The following is a 13,852-nucleotide window of genomic DNA, read 5'->3' as shown; positions in this document are numbered from 1 at the left end:
GTGTCCGTGTGAATAGGTGCGTGTGCCCGGGAGTCTGTCACTCCTAGAGCAGTGAGGCTGGAGCCCAAGCGGTGAGGCCGGAGCCAAGCAGGCTGAGTCCAGAGCACACCCAGCGAGGGAAGTGTGACCGAGGCTCCCACCTGAAGATTGGCCCAGTCCTCAGGTTTCACTCATGACCCTGTGACATCAGCGGCAGCAGCTGTCCTCGCCGGCCCGGCCCCCCAGCCAAGTCCCCCAGAGTTCCAGCCCCAGCCTGAGGTGGGCACGGCGCTCTGGGCTTGTCAGCAACCGCTCTGCTCCCGTCCAATAGTGAGTACTGCGCCCCCACACCCGCTCCGGGCTGGGTACCCCAAGAGGCAGGCCACCCCCAGGGGGAGACCTCTCTGGCCCGAACCCCAGCGTGGCTCTGAGGAAGTCACCACTTTGTTCTGGGTACTGCTGACCGCCTGCCCACACGGGGCTCTGCGGCCTGAGCCCCGCTCTGTCCCACAGCCCCTGCCGAAACTTCTGGTGCCTGGGCCCTCTCTCTGGCCCCAGACTTGCCTCTCTCTGTCCCGTCATCTGTTCCTTCTGCCCCTGCCTGGCAAACTGTCACTGCCCTCAGCAAGGTTCCTTGTTCTGGTCACAAACAGCCCACGGGCTAAGGCTTGGCTCTGGAGGGGCATGGGTGACCCAAGGGACACAGAACGGGGCTGCAGTTTCTTCAGGAGAGGAGAGCAAGGAGCTGAAACAGTGACTTTGCTTGGCCTGTTTGCATGGCTCAGAGGCAGGGCTGTAGGGGGAGGAGTGCGGCAGGAGGCTGGGGTGGGGGGTGCCGGCGGCTCCTTTGCTCTGCTGAGAACAGGAATCTGCGAGATGCCAGCAGAGGACATATCCCAGGCTCTGCCCACGTCCCTGCCCCTCCCCCAGCCCACCCGGCGCGGCTGGGCTCTTTTCCTAGAGAAGTCGAGAGCACTGAGACCTGCCGGGAAGGCGAGGGGGACATGGGGACCGGATCCATAAAGCCCAGCTTGAGGGGAAGAATATGTGACCACAGCAAAAAGGGGACTCTGGGGGGCCAGAAGGGGTCTGGGGGGCTCTTAGGAGGAGACACAGGGCTGGAGAGTGGGGTCCGGGGATCGGGGCTGGCACAGAACACAGCCCCGTCCCTTCCTCCCTGCTGGGGTGGGCTGTGGCTGGTGGAGAAGGCAGAGTGGCCTGAGTGGAGTTGGGGGGACATAGTTTGGAGGCAGGGAGGGCTTATTCTACCAGGACCCTCCAGATTCTTCCGGGCCATCCCCAAGTCCCCTCCCTGTGGCCAGTGGCCTCACTCTGTGTGGTGGTGGTATGGACAGCTATGGTCACTGTGCTAGCATTTGGAGCCACATCACCTGTGTGGGACCATGTAAATAGACCCAAGGACCTTGGAACTTGTGTCAGGCAGGGCGACCAAGAAAAGGTGAGCAGGGTAAGGGCCTGCCCAGCCCCCTGGCCACACGTGCCCTGCCCGCAGGCTCCTCAGCAGCCCTCCCCCTCTCCATTCCTGGTATCTCTCAAGGAATTGTGCTGGGATTTTAGGGGGCTTGGGGAAGGCAACGGAGGGTCCTTCGTAGGTGGCTCCCATCCCAGCCTGGCCCTGCTCGTCATTTCTGGTTGGAAACCTGCATGGGGTGCGAGCTCAGCCTCAGGGAGCTTCTCCTCAGCTCAAGACTGGCCTGAGTGTTGGTCGAGACCTGCTCTGCTGGCTTTTGTCACCAGGGTCTCTGCTATGACCCCAGGCCAGGTCCAGGGAAGCCCCGAGTTTGGTGCTGAAGGCACGGAACTCTTTGTCAGGTGTTGGGGTGGGTGTGACAAGGCGTCTGCCTTTTGGGGACAACTCTGGCCATCAGAAAGGAGGACAGATCTGATGATGGTGGGGGTGGGGACAGTGCATCTTCAGGGCAGGGGCGGGGTTCTGAGAAGGCTCCTGGAGGAGGCATAACCAGAGAGGCAGGAAGGATTGGAACCTGCAGGGAAGGGTAGAAAGGCTCTCGCCAAACGGAAAATCTGGCCCTGAGGCCCCAGAGAGCAGCTTGGGAGAAGGGAGGGGACGCTGGAAGAGGGTGTCAAGGACCATGGAACAGGTTATACAAACGGTCAGGCCCTTGACTCCTGTCACTTCCCTGGGGCGCACAGCTCACGAGAGTGGCCAGGGCTGTGCCCACAGAGGCCAAGGCCCCCGCTCCCTGGGGAGGAAGCTGACTGGTGCAAGGCAGGGTGGGGGCAGAGGGCAGTGGGTCTCATGGGCAGCCCTACGGCCGGGGCAGGTGTGGGGCTTCCAGCAGTTCTGGTGACTTCGGCAGGGGTCCCTAGCCCTGCTGTGGCAGGAACAGGCCAGGTCCCCCGTGGCTCCATTGGAAGGTGCTCGTTGGGGCTGGGGGATCCCAGGTTCCCTGCAGCACCCCTGCCCTCATCTTTCATGTGTGCTGGCCCCCATTCTGCCTCATCAGCAACAGCTATTTTTATTCCCTGCAGTTTTCAGTCAACAGCCCTTGTTGGGGGGATGGGCTGCTGGAGAAGAGAGGGGGGCTCAAGGAGCCTAGGGACAGTAGGAGTGGTGGGGAAGACACAGTGCCCTGGCAGGGCCCTCTGCCAAGAGCCCTTGCATAAAAGGAAAGAGTGAAACTCTAATAGTTGCTGGCCCCTATCCTGTTTTTGAACTGGACTGTGAAACCAGGCACCCCCACCTAGCCCATAGGTGCTTGAAGGTCACAGTCCACCTCCTGATTAAGAGCCCGAGTTCCTTTCAATCCCAGTTTACTGTATAAATACCATCTGGTGAGTTACTTATCTCCCCTGTCCCTCAGTGTCCTCATCTGTCAAATGGGGGTGATAACAGGGTCAGGGTGAGAATTTAATATGCTCGTGGACATGTGAGGTGCCTGGAACAGTACTTGGCATGTAACCGGCTCTACATATGTGTTCACCAGTATTATTGTGGCTATTGCCAGTCTGTGACCCTGACATAAAATGTCTCGTCCCAGGGAAAAGAGAAGGAGGGAAGGAGTTACAAGAAGGATGGCTTTGTTCAGTTCTGGGCACCCTTCAGAGCTGGGGGTCAGGGGTGGACGTTTTTTTCCCTATCTGGTCTCCCTTGGGTGACGGGCCTTTTTTTTTTTTTTAAATGGAGTCTCACTCTGTCGCCCAGGCTGGAGTGCAGTGGTGCAACCTCGGTTCACTGGAACCTCCACCTCCCAGACTCAAGTGACTGTCCTGTCTCAGCCTCCCAAGTAGCTGGGATTACAGGCGTCTGCCACCACGCCCGGTTACTTTTTTTTTTTTTTTTTTTTTGTATTTTTAGTAGAGATGAGGTTTCACCATGTTGACCAGGCTGGTCTCTAACTCCCGACCTCCAGTGATCCACCTGCCTTGGCCTCCCAAAGTGCTGGGATTACAGGCTTGAGCCACTGCGCCCAGCTGGGTGAGGGTCCTTCTATAAAGTGGACTGCAGAGCCCCTTCCATGAGGGCCTGTGGTTTGCAGATGTGGCCATGATGGCCATGATGCCAGAGCAACAGAGCAGGGTCCTTCCAGCCCACCTTTCAGTAAGCTCTGCCGTCAATGCTTAGCTTTTTTTGAGGTTGGCAAGTTCGCAATCAGTCTAGCTTTGGAGAAGGCTCTCCAAAGAGTAGCTGGGGAGGAAACATCCTGGGAGTACTTTCTGGGGTGGAGGACTTTCCCAGAGCGAGCGGCAGGGCGCAGCTCCTGAAGGGGTCGTGCTTGCAGTCGTGGGAGCAGGGGAGCCGGGTGTCAGCCTTTCCTTCCTCCAGGTTTCAGGCTGTTGCTGAAAAGCCTCTTCTCTAGTGCTGGTGACTGTGCCCCCAGCTCCCCTGTCTCAAGTCGGGAGGACTCAAAGGCCACCCTCCCCGGATGGCTGGGGACGGATGGAGGGAATGGGGAGCCAGGTTGCCTGGAGTTCTCCAGGCCCAGGATTCGGTGTGAGCAGGCCTCTTGGTGGCCTCTCCGTGGACCCACTGCTTCGAGGAGCAGGCAGGGGAAGGGAGGTAGCTCTATGCTTAGGGACGATGTGTCCAAGGGCAGGGGAAGTGGGCTTAGATGTGTGTGTAGAGGATGTGCACATACCAGTTTGGGAGGCCGTCATGCTCAGGGGCTCCTTAAAAAGATCTGATGCCAGGCATGATGGTACACACCTGTAGTCCCAGCTACCTGAGAGGCTGAGGCAGGAGGATCAACTGACCTCAGGAGTTTGAGCCCATCCTGGGCAATATAGTGAGACCCTATCTCTAGAAAATATTTTAAAAGAAAGATCCAAGCCAACAGAGGGCAGGAAGCCCTGAGCCTGAGTGGAACAAATTAGCCTCCCCACCCTTTTGAGCAGCTGGGAAATGACTCACAGAGGCAATGAGTGTGTGTGTGTGTGTGTGTGTGTGTGTGTGTGTGTGTACACTGGCAAGGGCATGTGCCTGCATCCAAGTAGGCCATATGGGGGTCAGGGGATGTATGAGGGTCAATTGGTGCAAATTGACCCGTGTTTCTCTTCCCCCACTGACCCCTCCCACACACAGCTCCCAGCACAAAGCCTCAGGAATCCTGAGCATGACCCTACCAGGACCTACCAGATGCCAACCCCAGCCCACGCCTCTCAGGGGCTTGGCCCAAGGATCTGGCCTGCCCTTTGAAGGGGATAGATGGTTGAGGGTCAGGCTGGCCCAGGGAGCAAACTGAGTGGGACCTCAACCTGGGTGGGCCCCGTGCTGAGGGAGGGCAGCTATGCCTAGCCCAGTTCCCCAAAGGGCTGGAAGGAGGCCGAGTCTGTAGTAGCAGGCGCAGGGGCTTGGCATGAGAGAGAGCTGCATTTGAGTCCTGACTCCACTGCTGGTTAGCTAGGATGACGAAAGCGAAGTCCCTAGGACAGTGCCTGGCACGTGATAAGCTCCAAATGAACATGTCCGTGATAACTTTTCATCTAGAAATATTTCTTAAGCCTCCACCTCGTGGACCTGTGCACGTCAGCACAACAGGTGACTGCATGGAGATTTGGGGGCCAGAGAAACCAGCCCCTCCCACACTAAGGAAAATCTTTCCCAAGCTGACTGAAACTCAGAATTCCACATCTTACAAATTCTTTTAACTTAAGGCTCAGACTTGGGAGGAGAAACCCACTCTGGAACCTTGTGTTTAGGGAGAAAAGCTTCTGGGGCCGACAGATGAGCCAGGAGAAGTTAGTGGGAAGCGATCACAGTGCCTGAAACCCAAACAGCATGTTTGTGGGCTTTTATTTCATCAGACCTGAACCTGTTAGAAGCACTCTGGGTAGAGGAAAAGGGTCAGGTTTGGGAGAGGAGGAAGAAAGTTGGGGAAAAACAAACCAGTTGGCTGGGTGCGGTAGCGCATGCCTGTAAACCCAGCACTTTGAGAGGCTGAGGTAGGTGAATCACTTGAGTCCAGGAGTTCAAGACCAGCCTGGCCAACGAAAATTAGCCAGGCATGGTGGTGGGCACCTGTAATCCCAGCTACTTGGGAGGCTGAGACAGACAGAATTGCTTGAACCCGGGGGGCAGAGGTTGCAATGAGCTGAGATCGTGCCACTGCACTCCAGCCTGGGTGACAAAGTGAGACTTTGTCTCAAAAAAAAAAAAAAAAAAGCAAAAACAAAACTAACCAGTGTTCTTGGAGAGCCTTTGGAAATTGTCAGGGAATGGGGCTGATCATGAAAGGAGGGCCTGCCCATACATCCTGAATAGGAAACCAACCGTGGCATACAGTAGGTGTGAAATAAACATGGCCACCACTGTTACTCTTACCCTTTGGGTAGAACAAGTTATCAGGCTGGTTGAATCAGGAGCTTAAAACAGAAAGGCTTGTTCTGACCTAGTGAGCCCCCATGGAAAATGCAATCAGCTTTGCCCATCTCTCACCCAGGAGCCCACCCCAACATCACCCCAATTGGTTTCCGGAACTCTCTGGGTCCCTGAGTGTCTGGAGGTTTCCGCCCGAGGCTACTGGCTCCAGGCCTCCCTCCAAAGTCTCTCAGAGCAGATTTCCTCTGCAGAGTGTCAGGCCAGGAGGGGAGGGCCACCTGGGGTGACTTCCTCTAGGCCCCTGCCTGCCAAGGCACAGGCCACTCTTCCTCCTCTCCAGGACCTAAGTGCTGGCAGAGAAACAATACAGCTACCCCCTTCCCATCCCCACCCCCAACCTGCCCCAGCTGAGAAAAAGTTGTGACTTGAGACTTACAACCTGGGGGACACAGGGATGGATTTTTCACTCCTGGAGCTGGGCCATAGCAGGAACATAGGAATTTGGGAAGTGGGCCACCCGGATGCCCGGTGCTGTCTTTGGCCAGGACAAAGAAGTCTGGTCTGTTTTAGACTCCCAGGAAGTTCCAAGTCTGAGCCCCCACTGCAGGTGAAGCTTGGGGGTGAGGGGTCGCCACTGGCCGCAGATGGTACTTGATCATTTTGCTCCCAATCCATAGAGAAACAAAACAGCTAGATCCTTGTGGGTAGCTAGCAGCTTTGCCAGAGATGAAGAGCATGCTTGGTTGGCAAGAGAGGAGATGGCTGGTGCCTGAGCAAGGCCAGCAAGCAACCTGCCACCTCTGCATCTGGAAGGATGTACTCTGGAGTTAACAGGGAAGGCAGTGAGGGGCAGATCACATTCATTCTCAATCTTCCAAGAGAGTACCTGTATTAGTCTGTTTTCACGCTGCTGATAAAGACAGTGCCCAGACTGGGCACTTTACAAAAGAAAGAGGTTTATTGGGCTTACAGCTCCTCATGCCTGGGGAAGCCTCATAATCATGGCAGAAGGCAGGGAGGAGCAAGTCGCATCTTACATGGATGGCAGCAGGTGAAGGGAGAGAGAGAGACCTTGTGCAGGGAAACTTTCCATTTTTAAAACCATCAAATTTTCATGAGACTTATTCAGTATCATGAGAACAGCACAGGAAAGATCCACCCCCGTGATTCAATTATCTCTCACTGCGTCCCTCCTAACATGTGGGAATTATGGGAGCTACAACATGAGATTTGGGTAGGGATACAGAGTCCAATCATATTAGTACCTTACAGTGGCTTTTATATTCCAGGCTGGCAGGGGCATGGCTGAGACCACTTTGGGGATTTCAGGCTGATGCACTTCAGCTGGGTGGATTTCTGGATATTTGAAGAACCCTCACCAAAAGCGTAGTTGTCCCACGAGGGAAGGTTCTAGAAGGATATAATGGGGATAGGGAGGGAGATCTGTCCTCAGCTTTGCCTGGCCAATAATTTGGGACAGGATCAGAGACACTCAGCTGTGAGGGATGGCCTTGAACTGAAGAAAAATCAAGATCCAGCTGACCTTCAGAGGACTGGAGGTGAAGAGGTACAATGAGCAAAGGGAACTTAAGTAGAGGAAGATGTAAAATCCTGCATCTGGATTTATATTAACCTTGTATCCTGCAACCCTGCTGTTATCATGATTAGTTCTACAAATTTTCGTGTTGATTCTGATTTTGTACTTAGACAATCACATCATTTGTGAACAAAGATAGTTTTATTTCTTCCTTCCCAGTCAGAATACCTTTTATTTCATTTTCTTGTCCTATTGCATTAGCTGGGACTTTCAGTCTGATGCTGGAAAGTTGTGGTGAGAGGGGACAGCCTTACCTTGATCGTGATCTAAGTGGGAAAGCTGTGAGTTTCTCACCATTGAGAGCAATGTTAGGCCAGGCACGATGGCTCATGCCTGTAATCCCAGCACTTTGGGAGGCCAAGGTGGGTGGATCACCTGAGGTCAGGAGGTCGAGACTAGCCTGACCAACATGGTGAAACCCAGTCTCTACTAAAAAAAATACAAAATTACCCAGGCATGGTGGTGCACACCTGTAATCCCAGATACTTAAGATGCTGAGGCAGGAGAATTGCTTGAACCCAGGAGGTGGAGGTTGCAGCCGAGATTACTCCATTGCACTCCACCCTGGGCAACAAGAATGAAGCTCTGTCAAAAAACAAACAAACAAACAAAAAACAAAGCAATTTTAGTTGTAGGTTTCCTGGTAAACACTCTGTTAACTTCAGGAAGTTTCCCTCTACTTCTAGTTTGCTGAGACTTCATCATGAATGGGAGCTGCATTTTGTCAAATGCTTTTGCTGCATCTATTGATATGATTATGTGATCTTTCTTCTTTAGCCTGTTGATGTGATGGATTATGTTAACTGATTTTTTTTTTTTTTTTTTTTTTTTTTTTTGCAACAAGGTCTCACTCTGTCACTCAGGCTGGAGTGCAGTGGTGTGATCACGGCTCACTGCAGCCTTGACCTCCAGAGCTCAGGTGATCTCCCACCTCAGCTTCCTGGTTAGCTGCAACTGTAGGTGGCCACCACCACACACACCCAGCTAACTTTTTGTACTTTTTGTAGAGATGAGGTTTCACCATGTTGTCCAGGTTGTTCTTGAACTGTGCTCAAGCAATCTGCCCACCTTGGTCTCCCAAAGTGCTGGATTACAGGCATAAACCACCGCGTCCCATCTGATTTTCAAATGTTGAACCTGCCTCGCATACCTGAGATAAATTCCACTTGATCGTGGTGTATAATTCTTTTCATACATTGTTGGATTCAAGATACTACTATTTTGTGAGGTGCACGTGGGTTTAAAAGAGAAAAATCCGTTGCACAGTGCATAAGAAGGGGAAGACCTAATTGGACCCCAGCTCATGAGGAAAAGACCTAGGAGTGACTGCAAACCCCAGCTTTGTTTGGGCTGTGGAAGAAGTGATGCCATCGCAGAATGAATAAAGGGTCTCCAGGCCAGGGAGAAAAGGCCTCTGTGATCAGACTATATCTGGAATTGGGTGTTCCGATCTGGCTGCACCACAGAGAGAGACAATGCAGGGCTGGACCCACTCCAGAGAAGAGCTGCCTCGCCCTCCAGCGTCCTCAGCCTCGGCTCCCTGCCCGAAGACAGCTGGCCCCAGCCTGGCTCTCAGACTCCCAACCCCTCCCCCCGCATCCCTGTCAGCTCACCACTTCCAGGCCCCCAGGATGGCCTGAATTTGCCCACCACTTCCGCCCAAACTTCCATTTCAACGGAGGTTCCATGGGACTTTTCGCTTGTGAAACAGACTCCAGCCCTGGCTCCTGAGGAGCTGGGTTTGAGTCTTGGCTCAGCTTCTCATTTATCACTCGCTAAAATTATCTTATTTGCTTCCCTATTTACCGCCTGCCCCCTCCCTCTGGAATGCAAGCTCAGTGAGGACAGGGACTTTGCCACTGCCGCGGTCTGCCCTGGCACACAGACCACAGCCCAGCACGCTGTAGCAGGTGTTCAGAAAATGTTTGTTGAATGAATAAATATGTGAGCTCTGGGTGGGTTCTGGTCCTCTCTGGGCCTTAGTTTCTCCATCTGCAAAATGAGGGAGTCGGACTTGTTGCTCTCAAGTCCTTGTGACTCCAACATTCTTTTTTTTCTTTTTTTGAAACAGGGTCTCACTCTGTCATCCAGGCTGGCATGCAGTGACACAGTCATAGCTCACTGCTGCTCAAGTGATCCTCCCGCTCCATCTCCCAAGTAGCTGAGACCACAGGCGCACACTACCAACCCCGGCTGATTTGTTTCATTTTTTAGTAGAGACAGGGTCTCGCTATGTTGCCCAGGCTGGTCTTGAACTCCTGAACTCAAGAAGTCCTCCTCCCTCGCCTTCCCAAAGAGCTGGGATTACAGACGTGAGCCACCATGGCCCACAGACTCCAACATTCTTAAATTCACTGGGAGGAGGTTGCCTGGAGCTCCCCCAGACCCTCAGCTGCCACATCTCAGGGGATAACTCGGGGGTGGAGGCGAGTGGAAGGACAGCAGGAGCTGTCATCTTGGCCCCATTACTTCTGCCTGTGGCCTAGGGAGACACATGGAGATGGCCAGCCCATCGCCTGACTTATCTCCTGGGGCTTTGTTGGTGCTTTGTCCCTACTAGGAAGTCACCGTTTGTACATCCCAGACATCCTTCCATTCCTCCACTGCTGCCCGTTGAAACAACACAACTCATGCTCTCTATTCTAGACACACGGAAAGTGTGGACCAGAGGACCACACATGCTGCCAATGATGGCGCCACCCCAGCCCGCCTGCCCTGTGAGGGGCTCCCTGAGGCTGCAGGTTAAAGTCCAGACCCTCAGGCCTGCAGCAAGCCCTGGCCCAGCTGCCATCTTCCCTGCCCCCAAGCCCCTTAACAGCTTCTGTGCTACACATGAGGGAGTTCCCTGCGTCCTGCCTGTCTTTGCTCTGGTTATTCTCGCCCCTTGGGATGTCCTTCCCCTCCACTTCCCTGTGTTCCTGACTCACTCATCCTTCGAGGCCCAACCGAAAAGCCACATCTTTCCTCCCCCTACTTGGAAGTAATCCACTCAAACTCGCAAAACACAGTCAACTCCCCTCTTGAGGGCAGGCCTCGCCATCTCCTTGTGTCTCAGCCGCCATGTGCCACGTCTACCTCCCCCAGGACTGTCAGCTGTGGCAGCTTTCTGTCCTACTCATGCCCAGCTCAACTTCCAGCCCACAAACAGAATGAATAAATGGGTAGATGAATGACTGAATCAACGAAACATATCAGAATCCATTGTATCCCTGGAAAGGTCTGTATCCAAGGCCCCATTCGCTCATTCATTCAACAGACACTTATTAAGTGCCTACTGTGTGCACAGTGTTGGGACTGGGCAGACACAGTCGCTGTTCTCTTGGCGTTTCAGCCTAGTGAGGGTGACAGACAAATACATAAGGCAAATAAGCAAGTGATTACAAATTATGATATATGATGTCAAGAAAAATGCAGGGGTCTGTCACGGGGAGTGAAGGAGAAGGAAGGCCCCTTGGAAGAGGGGACGTTTGAGCTTAGCACAGAGGGATGAGAAGGAAAATCCACGTGAAAGGGGAGAGGGAAGAGGGACCTAGGGGGAGCAGGAGCTGGGTGGAGGCCAAGAGCAGGAGCCAGCGCAGTGGTCAAGGAGCTGGAAGGAGGCCAGTGAGACTGGAGGGGCAGATCAGGAGACAAAGGTGAGAGGTTCGATCACCAGGCCAAGGAGGCCACTATGGTAAGGTTAGGTTTACTCTAAGTGTAACAAGAAATTACTGGAGAATTTTATTTTATTATGTATATTTTATTTTATTTTATTTTTTTGAGACAGAGTCTCACTCTGTCGCCGAGGCTGGAATGCAGTGGCATGATCTCAGCTCATTGCAACCTCCCTCTCCCAGGCTCAAACGATTCTCCTGCCTTAGCCTCCTGAGTACCTGGGATTACAGTTGCCCACCACCACGTCTGGCTAATTTTTGCATTTTAAGTAGACATGCGGTTTCACCATGTTGGTCAGGCTCGTCTTGAACTCCTGACCTCAGGTGATCCACCTGCCTCGGCCTCCCAAAGTGCTGGGATTACAGGCGTGAACCACTGCGCCCAGCCTGGAGAATTTTAAAAGGAGAAACAGCATGACTAGTTTTTGTTTTTAAAAGATTCATGGCTATTTTAGGGGCCTGATTCGGAGGGCGTGTGTGCAAAAGCAGATAGCAGGAAACAGGCTATTGTAAGAGACTATTGTGGTATGGACCCAGGGAGATGGAAAAATATCAAGTATAGGTGTATGTTGGAGATGATATTGATAGAACTTTGGACAGGCTGGGTGTGGAAGGTGAAGGAAAAGGAGAATTCAGGGAGACACCCTAATTTTTGATTTGAGCAGCCAATAGCAGTGATGCCATTTCCTGGGTGGAACAGTGGAAAATGCAAACGTCTGATTGCAGTTGGGAGGGTGTGAGCCATCCCAGTGGAGCCGTCCAGGGGCAGTTGAATATACCAGCCTGGACTTCAAGAGAGACGTCTATCACATTCCCATGACATGACTGTTATTTTATTCATGAACTTATTATTTTATAACTGATTGATTATTTTATTGTATTTATTGATTTTTAGAGACAGGGTCTTGCTCTGTCGCCCAGGCTGGAGTGCAGTAGCGCAATCACAGCTCACTGCAGACTCCACTTCCTTGGGTTCAAGTGATCCTCCTGCCTCAGCCTCCTGAATAGCTGGGACTATAGGCACACACCATCACACCCAGTTAATTATTTTATTTTTCGTGGAGACAGGGTCTCACTTTGTGGCCCAGACTGGTCTCCAATTCCTAGGCTCAAACGATCCTCCCACCTTGGCCTCCCAAAGCACTGGGATAATAGGCGTGAGACACTGTGCCTGGCCCCACGACATTATTTATAGTCATAGGAATGATGCCACCCCGAACCAGCTTGAACCCTGAAAAACCTTAGAGACTGGGGAGAGAAATCAGGACAAGCAGAGGAAAGTGATACAGAGCAGCCAGGGATGTGGAAGGTAAACAGTGAGCAGCTTCCATGGAGGCTGCGAGAATCAAGTGCTTCCAGAAAGGGGCTGTGGCCAACTGGGCTGTATGGAGCTGAGGACAGAAGCGTGTTCACTGGACTTGGCAGCAGGGAGGGTGTTAGTGACTTGACAAAAGTAGTTTCAGTTGAGGGAAAGGGAAGCCAGGTTGGAATGGATTGGAGAGAGAATGAAAGGTAAGGAAGTCAAGACAGCTGGTGTAGACACTTTCTAAGAAGTTTTACTCTGAAGAGGAACAGGAAAATAGGGCAATAGATGCAGGGAGGTGTGGGGCCAGAAGGGGAGTTTTGTCACTACTGCCATTGTTTTTAAAGTGGGGAAACTAGAGTCTGTTCACAGATGGGGAGAAGTGGATGGGCCGTAGAGAGAGGACACCTGGAAAGATCTCTGAGAAGCAAGAGGGGCTGGGGTCCTGAGCCCCAGGAAAGTCTGATTCTTGCTTATTATTATTATTCTAACAAGATGGAGGAAGACGGGGTGGGATGGGGAGACGGTTCTGTGGATTTGACAGTGTGTGGTGGTTCTTCCTTCCCCAGGGAAGACCATCAGCTGGGAGGCACATGGGGAGGAATGTGGAGGTCTGAGGAAAGAGGAGAAGGCATGAAATAGTTCTTTTCAAAAAGTGGAAAAGTGAGCCTACCAGAAAAATCCACACTACAGGGCTGGCAGGATTGAGGACAAACCCAGAGTATGTGACCATGAATTTAAGATGAGCTCAACCCAGTCATACCATTTCCCCAGCCACATTTCTCCAGCTCAGGGCTGACTTTGGGAAAACAGAGCTGGGGACATGCAGTTTAGGGGTTCCCCAGGACAGTGTGATAGAAGGAGAGAGATCACACCCTGGGAGTTGTGGAGGAGGGACCAGAATGGTGATCTTCTAAGTGAGGCTACATGAGGAGGGACGTGAAGTCAGAAGCAGTCTGATGGAGAGGGAGAAAGTGCAGGGTCAAAGAATTGAAGATGCCCAAAGATTATAGCAACTGGGCCCCTGAGCCAGGAGCTGAGGTGGCAGGGACAAGGGGAGAGCTTGAAGTGGTGATTTCAGAGGAGATATGGTTTCTGGTTATGATTTAGGTTCAGGGTATGTTTAAAGGAGAAAAGAGCTAAGGTGGAGTGCCTCTGTAATTCACTCACTTATTCATTTGATAAACTTTTATTGAGCTGGAGACACAAACAAGGGGAGAGTTCCACCCGGCCAGGGTACCCAGGGAGGCCTTCCTGGAGGAGATGGTTTTTGTGTGGGTTGAGTCTAGAAAGATGAATGGAAGCTCTCCAGGGAGACAAAGAAGATGGGTGCTCTGGGAGGAGAGCAAACCACAAGCAAAGGCATGGGGGTTAGGGCAGGAGGGTGGGAAATAGTTTGGCCCATTTGTGAAAATGGAGGTAGCATGGCCAGAGGATGGGGGAAGGGTAGGTGATGAGGTAGGGATCTGATCATGGAGGGCCTTGGGAGCCCTGGGTAGGGCTTAGGACTTACTCTTAAG

The 13,852-nt window shown here is 52.7% G+C and overlaps 1 protein-coding gene across 1 annotated transcript in view; it reads left to right on the top strand.

Moving 5' to 3' along the window:
- ICAM2 (intercellular adhesion molecule 2) overlaps positions 1–2,663 on the top strand; it is a 34,442-nt gene extending 31,779 nt beyond the window's left edge. Inside the window, exon 9 of the mRNA XM_025363057.1 lies at positions 2,653–2,663. The gene's annotated coding sequence lies outside the window, so the exon portion shown is untranslated. The remainder of the gene's footprint in view (positions 1–2,652) is intronic.
- The last annotated feature ends 11,189 nt before the right edge of the window (positions 2,664–13,852 follow it).

This window comes from Theropithecus gelada, chromosome 16, assembly GCF_003255815.1.
Source record: "Theropithecus gelada isolate Dixy chromosome 16, Tgel_1.0, whole genome shotgun sequence".
Taxonomy (NCBI): Eukaryota; Metazoa; Chordata; class Mammalia; order Primates; family Cercopithecidae; genus Theropithecus; species Theropithecus gelada.
Note: the sequence above shows the minus strand (reverse complement) of the source record. Positions and strands in the feature narration are given on the sequence as shown.